This window comes from Phocoena sinus, chromosome X, assembly GCF_008692025.1.
Source record: "Phocoena sinus isolate mPhoSin1 chromosome X, mPhoSin1.pri, whole genome shotgun sequence".
Lineage (NCBI taxonomy): Eukaryota > Metazoa > Chordata > Mammalia > Artiodactyla > Phocoenidae > Phocoena > Phocoena sinus.
The window spans coordinates 67389644-67403064 of NC_045784.1; the positions used below are offsets into that span (position 1 = coordinate 67389644).

At 36.5% G+C, this 13421-nt stretch overlaps 1 protein-coding gene across 6 annotated transcripts in view; it reads left to right on the top strand.

Moving 5' to 3' along the window:
• The first annotated feature begins 541 nt into the window (after positions 1-541).
• The window catches only part of GPR174 (G protein-coupled receptor 174), a 36963-nt gene continuing 24083 nt past the window's right edge, over positions 542-13421 (top strand). For 5 of the 6 annotated variants that reach the window (XM_032620629.1, XM_032620630.1, XM_032620633.1 and 2 more), the window contains exon 1: positions 1070-1296. The gene's annotated coding sequence lies outside the window, so the exon portion shown is untranslated. Of the gene's footprint in view, positions 695-1069; positions 1297-13421 lie in introns of those variants that run through there. The other variant, XM_032620631.1, reaches the window with a different exon arrangement.

The window sequence follows — 13421 nt, forward strand, 5'->3', positions numbered from 1 at the left end:
CACTGAGAGGAAATGGGTGCTTTCCTGTACTTCCTGATCACAAGGACTCTGAGGGGAATGGGGAGTTGGTGGATAGGAAATGTTTGGTTAAGTATCTCCAAACCTCTTAAGGAATATTTATTCCATTATCAGGAGTTTGGAGGTTTAAACATAAAAGAATACCCTAGGCAGATGTCTTCCCCACCTTGACCTCTCCTATTGGGAGCTACCTAAGGGACATCCTTAGATAGGGTGTGTCCACTTTCATACTTGAACACAATAACTGAGAGTCTGTGAGAAAGGATAATAGTGAAGATTGCAGTGATCGACTGTCTATGGATGGGAACAGGGGCACCTAGTTTCAGCAAAGGGCTTCATAAGCAAATAGGCTGTATACCACAAACTCAAAGCTGAGTTCAACCACAGGATTGGAAGACAATACACTGTGGCCCTATAAATAGAAACGAGAATTTCTGTGTTGTGTGAAGCTTTGCAGGCTGGAGTGGTAGCCCTGCATCATTAATCAGAGAGAGAGAGAGAGAGAGAGAGAGAGAGAGAGAGAGAGAGAGAGAGAGAGAGAGAGAGAAAGAGAGAGAGAGAGTGAGCATTAGCTCAAGCTACCCCTGGAAAACGGAAATGTTCAGTGTTCACAGAGTGGCTTGCATATTTCACTCTGACATCTCACTACCATGTTGTTCAACATGGTAGTGATTAGGTAACGCTAAGAATTTTATTTTATTTTTCTTTTTCCTCTTGCTTTCTTCATTTTTCTTTCAGCTTTCTTTTATTTTGTTTTCTTTTTACTTTCCTTCCAACCTCTTTCCCTACTCCCTTCCTTTCTTTCTTCCTTCCTTCCCTTCTTTCTTTTTCTTTCTTTCTTTCCTTCATTCATTTTTTATTCTTTCTTTCTTTCCTTCCTTCCTTCTTTACTTTCTTTCTTTCTTTCTTCCTTCCTTCCTTTCCTTTCTTTCTTTCTTTCTTTCTTTCTTTCTTTCTTTCTTTCTTTCTTTCTTTCTTTCTTTCTTTCTTTCTTTCTCTCTCTTTCTTCCTTCCTTCCTTCCTTCCTTCCTTCCTTCCTTCCTTCCTTCCTTCTTCTTTCTTTCTTCTTTCTTTTCTTTCTTTCTTTCTTTCTTTCTTCTTTCTTTCTTTCTTTCTTTCTCTCTTTCCTTTTTTGGGGTGGTAGTGAAGGGGGATTGGATTGGTTGTTCTCAGAACAGGGAGCTGGAATTGATGCACAGATCAGTAGTGTCCTTGTTGGAGTGGCTGTCACATGAATTTTTTGGAGATCTCTGGAGAAAACAGAAAGAAATTGAAATGGTAAGCTCTAGTTTTTAAATGCATATTAGCTATTATCTGTGCATTTCACCCTTGCTGTCTTGAATTGACGTCTTCACACCAGATTCTGGGTAACCTGTCAGATCTGAGGGTGGTATGGATATAATAAATCTGGACCATCCTTGTATGTCATTTCCTTGGTATTTGCACAAACAAAAATAATTATACAGTTGGCTGCCTGAGGTGAGAGGGAGCAGGCAACTTTGAACTTGGAGAAATATAAGTTTGACATGGAGAGGTTTTTCATAATGTGTTTCCCTCAATTGATATTGAATAAAATAGCCTTGTGAACATTCATGATTTAACCAACTTTTTATTAAGCAGAGTTACTTGTATGAATGTGCAAGATGTTTTTATCTACTCTTTGCTATAATTCTTTGTAGATGATACTTTTATCTGTCAAAATATTAAATTAGATTTGTGTTATTTTCAAAATGAGCTATGATTAAAAAATAAAAAGAGCTATAATATCTCAGGACCCTTACCAGCATGAATGTGTGTTCCTATTAGCTTATATAAGTTACATACTTTCACTTTAAAAGTGAATTATAATTAATGTTAGCGATAGAGAGTCTGCTTTCAAAGAAAACACTCTAGAAAGAAAAACAAAACAAAACATATTTTTAATGAGAGAGAGAGGAAATAAAATAATAGAAACAGTTGCTCATAGATAAGCTGCATCTAACAGAATAATCAGTACATTTAAAAAGTCAACAATGGATAAAATAATTTTGAATTAAATTTACATTTTTAGACGCATAACTGACAACTTATTTTGAAAAAATGTAAGTGAAATTGTTTTCTGGTTTGCATGTTGTTTTTCTTTTGTGCTCGAAGAGGAAATATTAAGGAAGGTACCTTCAAACTTTAAATGATGAGGGTATCTATAGCACGAAACTGTTAGAAACTCCATTCAGAGATTATCAGAAAGGAAACATGACCCAAGATTAAATCCCAAATGACTTTCCTGCTCCCTTCTCTGCTATCAACAGTGGTGTGCAGGGACTTCATATTATACTGCTGTAGTCTTTCCAGGGAAGAAAAAAGTTATAATTTTATTCAACTAGGAAAGCTACATTTGTTAGAGAGCTTTGGGTCATTCAGCAAGGAGTATATCTTTCTGAATGTTTTAGTTGCTGTAAGTCTCAGGTATGGTGGCAAAGGTACCAATCTTATAGATGGGATTCAACTTTTTTTAATTGAAGTATAGTTGATTTACAATGTTGTGCCAAATTCTGCTGTGCAGAATTTGTATATATATACACATATAAACATTTTTATATTTTTTCCATTATGGTTTATCACAGGATATTAAATATATTTTCCTGTGGTATACATAAAGACCTTGTTTATTAGATGGGATTCAATTTTTTTTAGCCCAGGGAAAGATTCCGAGCTAGCAAAGTTTTGGAATACATAAATGCCATACTCCAAGAAGTCTGTGCCAAAGGGGAAATTTTTTTTAATTATAAAATTTTCTTTGCACTTGTTAACACATGTACTACTCTACCTTGCATGTTTGCAGTAATATTTCTGTGAGACAGGAACCATCTATTGTATCTATTCTGTTGGAGCCAGTGTAATATAGTACAGAATACTGTAAAGGTGAATACATACAAGAGGGACATTGACTCTTCCAAAAAGCTCACTGAATTTCCACCTAGGGATTTTTAGGAATCAATGGACTCAATTATCCCCCTTTGCACTAAGTAACTGAAATTAAAAGGAGAAATAAGCATGCTTTCTGTCTTCCTCTGATAGACATTTTTGGCACCAATCAGATGCTTGAAACCAAACAAGGAATTTAACTGCTTCTTCTGACTCCTACTTAATCCCAGAGGAGAGACCATAGACAGTCCTGTTTCCCTTGCCCATTAAAGTGACGTCCCCAAAGATTTCCTCTTATGCCGTAGGTCCCAAGAATCAGTTACCAGAACCCTAGTCAGAGAATATGAAATTATCAGAGACAGATTCAAATCCTGTCATTCACAGGAGCAGTGTCGAACATATGAGACTCTTTTATGCTTTGGGAAGTGACAGATCGTCAGTTTGCATTTTACAGTTGAACTGAAGCCCAGAGAGTTGAAGTGAATTGGTTAAGTACCTCTGTGAGTCCATAACAGAGAAAAGGCTGGATCCTAGGTCTTGTGACACTTTGTCCAGTGCTCATTTCATTTTACTGCCTAGCAAGGCTTGAGGATTAACAGACACATGCATTACTCATTGAGAAATGTTAAAAGATGTCATTTTGAAATCATTCAAGGACTTCTCAATACCGAGGGCACAATTCAGTTTTCTCCCAAGGGCCCTGATAATGTAACAAACCTTGATTTGCTGGGCTTTACCACTGTTTACTTGCAAGAATAGGAAATGATTATTCCTACTGTGCTGACAGAAAAAAATCCCAAAATGCAAATTGATGTACACTAGGTGCCGTAATATAATACTACCACAGACTTGACCGTGGACTGGATGCTTATGTGCTATATTGAGATCCAGGGCGTAAGTTTGGCAAAGCTGTAAGAGAGAGTATTAAGAAAGTGTCGAGGTCTAGGAGAGTCCAGATTTGAGAAGGGGATCAAGATTACAGGGTATCTGACTTGCAGAAACAGGTATATGGGGCTTAGGATAAACTGTGAGGAAGCTAAATATTGTAATAATTTCTGGTATATGAATCCCAAAGAGGATGCAGTAGTTAGTGGCTTGACTATGACTAATATTTATCATATAAGAGAGTGATAATCTTAGATTTGAAAATTAAAGTGGTCTCTCTTGGTATAGTCATTGGAAGACAATTGTGAGTAGAGAGTGTGCTTCACAGGCATCACTTTCGTTTGCAGCAACAACTGCATTAGTATCAGCCAGATGCAGATAGAGCTCTTGAGAAATAATCAGAAGTGCACGATCTTAACCAAAATCAAGTCTGTATAGACCCTGGAGATTTGGGTATGGGCCAAGAAGTTCACTAACTCTGATTACCTAGTAAGGAAACCAAAGTTTACACCATTGGCCATGATCAGTATGTGGGTCACATAGAAGCATGACTTATGTCCAGCACATAAGCCAAGGCTGCCTATTCAGGCTCAGTTGTATCTCAGACAGCATAATTGCTATCTCACTAGGTACCTAAAATATATGCAAATGTCTACCCCAAGTCAAAAGCCCCTCAATTTCTTCCTTAATTATTGACAATCTATTTGTTTCTTCCAAGAGTTTTTGCTCAGTGTTACACTATTTATGGCAGACAATGACAAGGTTTTGTCCACGTTCTTAGCAGCAGAAGAAAGGTTTTAATATTATAATTAGTTAGCTAAGATTATTTTCAGCTTTACTTGGCAGATCAGATTCAGGTATTTCTCAAAAGCTAATAAGATGCTACCAGATATTTCTTAAAAGCTAATGACTTATTTTTTATATGATAAAATAATTCTTACAAGTTATTTATAGGATAACAGTACTGATGATGATATACTGTCTGAAATATTAAATCTTTTTTTAAATGACACAAAGTGACCTATGAATTGAATCTTTAAAACTAAAAATTTGTTATTTTGGGTAGCTACTCTGAAGTGTCTGACCAAATGGTATGCTGGAAAATGAATGACATGTGGAAGATAGACTGATTTATTATTTATCAGATGTGTTCGTTTTTAAAATCCTTTCAATTCTAAAACTGAAAAAGGAAATGTTTTCTTGATGTTTATTATTAAGGTCACTTCAATGGATATAATTAAGCCACCCTGAATACAGATGTAAGACAGTGGCTCCAAACTACAGAAACAATTTCTGTTCTAGATTAACTATAAAACATTGAAGATCTCTTTCCCTCTCTTCCTGGAAAATTGAAGTTGTTGAAATTAATGAACATTTAGCAACTTGACATATATTGTGCATATTAGAGAATCAAGGATATGCACTAGACTTTCTTGTAAAGAGTCTAAAACGAAAGACTGGTGTTACCTTTAAGCACAATAATATGACAAAGTTAGATAACTTTTATCAAAAATTCTATCAGAGGGCTTCCCTGGTGGCGCAGTGGTTGAGTCCGCCTGCCGATGCAGGGGACACAGGTTCGTGTCCCGGTCTGGGAGGATCCCACATGCTGCGGAGCGGCTGGGCCCGTGAGTCATGGACGCTGAGCCTGTGCGTCCGGAGCCTGTTGCTCCGCAATGGGAGAGGCCACCACAGTGAGAGGCCCGCGTACCGTGCAAAAATAAATAAATAAATAAATTTAAAAAAAAAAAAAAAATTCTATCAGAGGTACTCTAAGATATGAAGTTATCTTTATACATTCCTCTCGCAGTGGAAACTTGAATGATTATCCAAATAATTCAGTTAATGTCGATAGAGAAAGAATATAACCCGGGTCCAATAAACAAACTTTTCTTTAGTAGACACAGTGTTGTCCTCTTACTCTTTTTGTCCAATTTACCTGGTTAGCTTAAAATTGTAAGTGTAGAAATAATTTAGAAAATTGTCTGTTTTTGTTTGGCTTAGGTGGTGGGGACCTGCAAAGGGGATTTTTTAATCTATATTTTCCTGCCCCTTATTAATTTTTATAACTAAAGATTTTACTCATTTAATATTCTAAAGATATATTTATTTGGCAGTTTCTTCCCACATTTCCATAATAATTATAGCATTCTGCTTCTATCTTCTTGGGTCCAGCTTTGACTGGGACCTGATTTTGTTCTTGTTTTGTTGTAGTTGTTGCTTAATCTTTTTTCCCCCCCTTCATTCTAATATTTTTTATCACTGAAGGTACAACCAGACTTCTCTTTTTTTCTAAGGATGCTAAGCTTAAAGCTAGGTGGTACTAATTTTTAATACTTCATAAAGCTAATTCAGTATAATAAAGGAAATTTCAGTCACTAGACTTAACATTAATCTCTCTGAGAAAGAGCCACTGATGATAGAAATAGCTGGTTTTGTTGTCAAAATCAGGCACAGTCCATATCAAGACATCAGGTACAGTAAAATCTTTCCCTCTGAAAGTCTATGACTTCCAAATCTTATCAGGACGAAAAAAACTATTTGTGTTAATTTTACATCAATAGATATAATAAATTCATCCTGATGATGATATACCTAGCTGAAGCACAATATGAATATGACAGACTGTGAAGTTGTCAGTCTACGTAACCAATCCAGGTTAAGTAGGGAAAATAGAGTTTTGGGCCCTAGTTATCCAGAGTTCGGGATAATCCATTAAATTATGGTCTGCCCAGCTTTGCTCTGGCCATTTGCTGAAGGGTCCTTTTGGTCACGGAAAGTAGAATAAACTTTCCCCAATTTTGGACCATGAAATTTGATTAAGCAAAACACTGTAAAGACATTTAGCAATCTGCAGAGACAAGAGTGCTGTTTCTCAGCATTCACAGAGTATGACCTGGATTATATTTTACATATAATTACTTGTTAAAACCATCTTGATTCAAAGTTACAGTTGTAGTAATTGAACATTGAAAACTGTCATCTGTGTGCCTGTTCTTCTTTCCTAGGGGAATAAAATTACTCAGGAAATTTAAAGCTGCCTGACCTCTGGGAATCAGTAAATTTGAAAATCCCTGTGACATCATTCAATAAGGAAGAGACATTAAGGTTGATTACCGTGGGTTATAAGTTGCTCCCTGACTGGAACTTGGGCCAAACATACAGAGCTAGAATAAAAACCTATGCTAAAGCAGTATCTGGAAAATATGGGCGTGATGGTTAATCATGCTAGCTCCTATCCAAATGCAGTGGGATCTCCAGTATGCAGGATGCTTTAATACACTGGATAGAGATGCAGTCTGTTCCCCAGCATTTTCATTTAGTGACACATTTGTGAACTTGAAGGAAATATTTTGGACACCATAAAATGAAAATTGATCGTGAACCACCCTAATAAACTCCCCTCCAAAAACTGTATGATGTTGCTTTGGAGATTTTAAGTCTAATCTAGTAATGCATTCATGCATTAACCCCCTTGTCTTATTGGGCCAAATAATATAAAATACTTCTAAGTCGTGATGATCAGTTCATTATCTTTTCCCATAAACTGTTAGCATGTTTATTTAAACAATGGAATTAATTTTCATGTTTAATAGTGTGTTTTCAAAATAAGGTTTTAATTTCACATAGCCTTTTTGTGGGTATGGAATTATTTTTAGGTTTGAAAAATTCATTGTGGAATATAAATTAGTTTTGATTTGCTCAGTCTCACTGCTAAGTGTGTTGATTTCATTTTCTTTACGGAAAATTCTGAATTTTTGGCCTTTTTCTATTCTCACAACTCTGGGAAACCAGTCTAGCTTTTATAGGAAAGGAAAATAATCAGAATTTTCCAATATGATTTATGGGTTTAGATCTATATTTAGTGGTTCCCAAATCCTCCTCAAAGCTCAAACTGTGAACTTCAAGGCAGGGCCAAAGTCCTCACCATGGCCTAAGGGTCAACATCAGATTCAGGTCATCCTTGAGCTGTTTTCTCCCACTAAGAACTTATGCCCTATTCGAAATCATGTATATTCCTAGTAATGACTCCAGAAAAAGCTATTAAATATTTAAGAAGCTACCTAGAGTCTAGAATTTACCAGGTTTTTAGAGCTTATCTACTACTAGCTCTAACTTTGGCTTTGGGTTCTCTGCTATAAAAATAATAATGATTATGATTTATTGTGCACTTATGAAGTACTAAGCATTGGGCAATATATCTTATTTCTTGAAAATAACTATGTTATTTCACACATTTTATAGATAAAAAAAACAATGTGAAGAAATTAAATAAGTTTCCCAAAGTTTTATAACTGTCTTGTTTGAATTTCAAACCCAATTCCGTTGGTTGCTAAAGTTTTTCCTTTATGCTATACTATCCCTATATGATAAAGTCACATCACACTACTTTGACCCTTTCCACTTGAGAATCAAGAGAGTTTATAATAGAAGGAGTCAAGATGTACCAATTTAAAAATAGTTTGTTATTTTATTAGGTTCAGGCTGGGTGAACTAGGAAATAAGGGGGTAAAACACATAACATGAGGAATAAAGATGGATAAAAAAATGGGGATCATAGAAAGTATAGATGAAGTACTTTAATTCTCTTTAACCAATCTATATGGTGTGATTACTACTTTTCCATCATAGTATGGGTAATAATAGGAGTCATATAAGTTAAAGCCCCTGCCCTCATGGAGCTTATTTACTTGGGGAAGATAAAGTAGCACATATTAAACCTGACTACACAAAACATATGTGAAGATATGTGACTTCATGACATATTTTTCCTTAAACAGAGAATCACTGTCCCCATTCACATTTAAGCTGAAGTGATGCAAAAAGGAAATCATATTAGAGCTTTTACAAAAGATTTGCTTTTCTATCCTTAACCTAACCTATGTCATGCTAAGTTTAGAGTAAAGGTTCTGAGTTTCAGATATAAGGCCATATTAGAGACTAGACAGAATATGTGGTTTTAGATGCAAATTAAAATAAAAACAAGAAAAGGGCACAAACAAAAATTTACAGAGAGACTCTCCTAAATAAGTCTCGGGGAATAAAATAATTTATGTGTATACTTGATTGCCAACCTCTTATTACACTCTTTATTGGGTTTAGGGCATCAGAATTGAAGGGAAAAGCATGAGATCCTTCATATAAAAAACTGATGTTACATACCAACCATCAGAAGAGAAAGTAGAGCTATATTTATATTTGTGAGTCATTTTTTTTCCTTAAGACCAAGGCCTTGAAGTTACAGGATGCCTGTCCCAGGTTCACAACACAATCTATGGCTATATTTCAGAAAGAATTAACCAGAATCTGACTCACATACTTAAGTTTAGGAGCTCAGTGTTGTAAACATCTAACCCACCTGGTTACAGAACTCCGGGTAAAAAATTAAAAGCAAAAACCAAAAATACAGTAACAGGGTTTTAAGATAGTTCATCTCCTGATAATGTTGGTTATTACCCCATATCTTCCTGGTCTCTGCAATGCTCCCCACCCCCCGCCCATGTTTATGTTTCCTTATCCAGGAGGAAGTAAAGGAAGGAACTTGGGACATCCATTCCTGATTTAGAACTCTGTTCTAAATCATACTTTCAGCAGGTATCAATTACAGGCTTGAGCTTCAAGTTGTGCTCCTTTGGGACTGACTTGGGGTATAAACTTGAAAAAGACAGCAAGATTTCTCATTTTTCAGTTTCTCTATCTATGAAAAGAGTGTGATTAAGGACACCACTTTCTATAGGGTATGGATCATAATGTTAATGCTTACTGGGTACTTTGCACTCCTTTGGTCAGAATTCCTCTATACAATTTGTAAAATGTCATGTGAAATTGGATTGAAATCACTCTGGGAAAATTAAGTTGCACCTGTCTTTCACATGATAGGTTTCCTTCAGTACATAGGAGCATTGCATTTGGTCAGGCTTGCAGTTCTAAATACTTATAAGAAGGGTAATAGTTATAAGGCTTGCAGCAGAGTAAATGAGAAAGAGACGTGTGAGTTTTATGGATTAGTGAAATCACTGCTTTTATAAATTCCTTATGGAATGGCCTAACACATTAAAAACTATTGTGGATTTGTACCCTAAATACATGGCAAATTTTACAGAGCTGGGCATTTGAATTGCTCAATTTAACATTTGATTTTACTCATTTCTCTTTTGTTTTGTCTATTGTGTCACGCTACCAGTCTACAAGTTTTCAAGGAGAGAGGCCATGTCTCCTTTCTTTTTATCTCCAGTGAGATCTAGCATGGTGATTTGATTTACTACATGGCATTGCTCATCACTTAATTCCTTTGTTCTTGACTGATAATTTAGCAAATTATAGCAGCAGAAAAGGAGGTAAAGAGGAAAAAAGAACATTTGTCTCATTTTGGTTAATTTCCAGTCTTTTATGTCAGTAGAAATGGATGTCTGAGTGTCTGTGTTTCTGTATGTGTGGGCGCTGGGGTAGAGAGAGAGAGAAGAGGAAGAGGTAAGAATAGATGTTGATATTTTGCACATAGTAAAGACCACTGGTTTCCATGTCATTGCAAAAAGAAAAATGAGGGATACTTGTTTCTGGTGATTTGTATGCTGTGGTGATTTAGAAAGTTGAAAGCCTTAATAACATAAACAAATCTTTCCTCCAAATAGTTGGACTATATGAGGGGGAGAGAAGTATGTGTGGATACACACATACTACAGAATGTGTAATTGGAAGGAAATGTGATGTGGATAAGAAAGCACAAGGATTTTGAATTAAAACTAAAATTCTAGTCCTGGCTCTGTTATTAACTTGCTATGTAACTCAGGACGAATCCCCTGCTTTCTCTAGCCCTCAGTTACCTTGTTTGTAAAGACTAAAGCATCAGTAGAGATTAGAAGGTTATTAATAGAGACATAATAAAGATTAATAGTCTAATCTTTATTTTAAATACTCAATCAGTCTTCCAGAAATTTAAAAATTATAATAAGGCTCACTGAATCACCATGATGTCATCTTTGGGCTTATTAATGAAAACAGCATGTTGCCCCAAGTGCTCAATAAGTATTTGCTGTCTGAACTTGTTGAATTACTTACTCCATATGTAGGCTGCTGAGCAGGCTTCAGTGTATGATGTGAGGGGTTTAACCTGATTAAAACCTCTCCCTTACTCTCCTCCTATGGTGCTGTACCTTGCTCTTTTTTGCTTAGGTCTGCAATAGTTCCCATGAATTATTTTAAAATAGGTTGCTGGAAAAATGCCTGCATGCTTTTTGTGAAGGTCCTGGATAATATCTTCTAGTCCTCTGTTCTTAATACATTAGCTTAAATCTACTTATTTTCTGAGGTTAAAAGTAGAGACACTGGCCTTAAAAATGTTTTGATGAGGAGCAGTCCATGAAAGGAATAAGCTTGTGCACATCACGAAAGTCTGCCTAAGATTATGGGTCTTGGATTGGATATGGACTCCAGGCAGGTAGGTTGTGATGTGAGGACTCTTGATCAGACCTGAGGTGATGAAGCACTTAAGAATAAGAACACAAAATTTCTTCATATTTTTCCAATTTTTATCTAGAATTGGACCTATCTGCCAAATCAAACTTTCTACTAGACTTAAGAGTATCAGAACCTTAGAGATAATTTAGTCTACAAAGTCCTTCATTTTACAGATGAGAGACTGAGCACCAGAGATGGAAGGAACTTTCCTAAGGTTATACCACTAATTAGTGATATGGCCAAAACTAGAAGCCAGGTATCCTATGCCTAACCAGTGCTCTTTCCCCTACGTCCTGCTTTCTCTCAGGTTAAGTGGCCTGTTTTGGGAGTTGAAAAAGCCAGCGAGTAAAACAGTAATTTTATGGTATATGACTGTTCTAGAAGAAATTGATGAAGTGACTCCCAAACCAAAATCCACTTGTTGATATCTTGCCTGAGTCCTGTCCATGAAATACAATAAATTAAATGACCTAAAAAAATTACTGAGAATATTCACCATCTTAATAGAATCTGCTTCTAGTCAGCTGTATTTGCCTGGTAGAGTTTATGATTAATCTGCGGCCCTACTCAGTCATTGAATTCTGTCTCTATGGTTTATTACTCTAGTTTTTCCTCACATATCTGCCCCATTTAGGTGGTACTTGGATAATTCTTGTTCTACCTTCACACACGGCAAACTACCAGTAGAGATTATAACTGTCTGTAACTTATTGTCTGGGCTTTCTTTCTCAGCCCCCATGACAGACTTCTGTGGATACTGGGGAACCGAGAATACATTACTCATTCTCTTCTCAGGTCTATTTATTCAGCATTGTTACCTTCTTTTAAAGACAAAGCAATTTAGAAAGAACTTTAGTCTACTTTATTTTCACCATTAATTTTCTTCATCAGGTCCTTTTAAAGCATATATTGAGAGGTTCCTGTGTGCCTAGCACCCTATTTGCTATGTCTTAGAGGCAAGAAGAAAAGGACAAATAATGTATATTGACCATCTATCGTGTATCAAGCATGGTCTTACTGGCTTTTACTTGGGATACCCCATGCAATCTTAACAATACACCCCAGGAGTAGACATTGTTTATTATACCATTTTACAAGAGGGAGAAAGAGGGAGAGAGGAGAGAGAGACAGAGGGAGAAAGGGGGGGGGAGAGAAAGAGAGAGAGAGAGAGACTTTCCCCAACTGAACCTGGCATTTGAACTCTGGTCTCTTTGAAAGGATCCCCTTCCTCAAGGAGCTGGCAATCTAGCTGAGAAAAAATTGTTAAAATGATTGGTTTGAAGCAAACTTGTTTAGGTGGCAGCTGCTATGTTAGTTACCTGCCTTCTATCTTTCCTGCCCTCTTCTCCCCTTTGTAGAATTCTCTACCAAAACTTATGATACAATCTGGCTTCTCAGGTAATCCTACTATATTGCACCACCTAAGGCTATCTGCCTCTACATTCCTTTACTTCCCTTCCTCTACCAAGTAAAACGTATCTCTCTTTATATTTCATCCCATTCATTTTTAAGGTGAACTACCTTATCTGATTGATTACAGTTAATGGGTTAAAGTGAAAATCCTCCTTGTAGTAGTTTCATTTTAATAGGAGATTCTTGGAGACAAAGTGCCTTAAAGACAAAGTGCCTTAAAGGATTTAATCTATAATGGTATATTTCAGGCAAAGTGGCAAGCCTGAGCAAGAGATCCCTGGGTAAAGTGAAGCAGAGAAGAGCAGGTGTGGAGTGTGGTTTTTTGATGCCCTCAAATCACCACACATAGAAAGCCATCTATAAGCATTGAAAGGGTACCTGTAAGGTAGTTTTGCACAGAAGTTAGTCTATCTTCTTAGCACCAACTGTGCTGACAGCCAGTGGCCAGCTGGGTCTCCTTCCATGTGTATTCACTAATTAATTAAACAGTTGTGGTCATGAGAACTCAGAAAAATCCCTAACTGAGAAAAAATCAGTTTCTACACTCCAACTGTGTTGAGTTTGACTATAAGCTGTGAGATTTTCCTGGGCTAGCTCATTATAATGAAGAGCTCCTTATGACCAGGGAGGGACTGTGAACCCTGCCACTGACATCCCTATCCACTTTCACCCTTTCTAAAAGCTGCTAAGTCAAAAGGAGATGTCAGATGGTAGTAAAGGGATTCCCACTCACCCTACTTTGC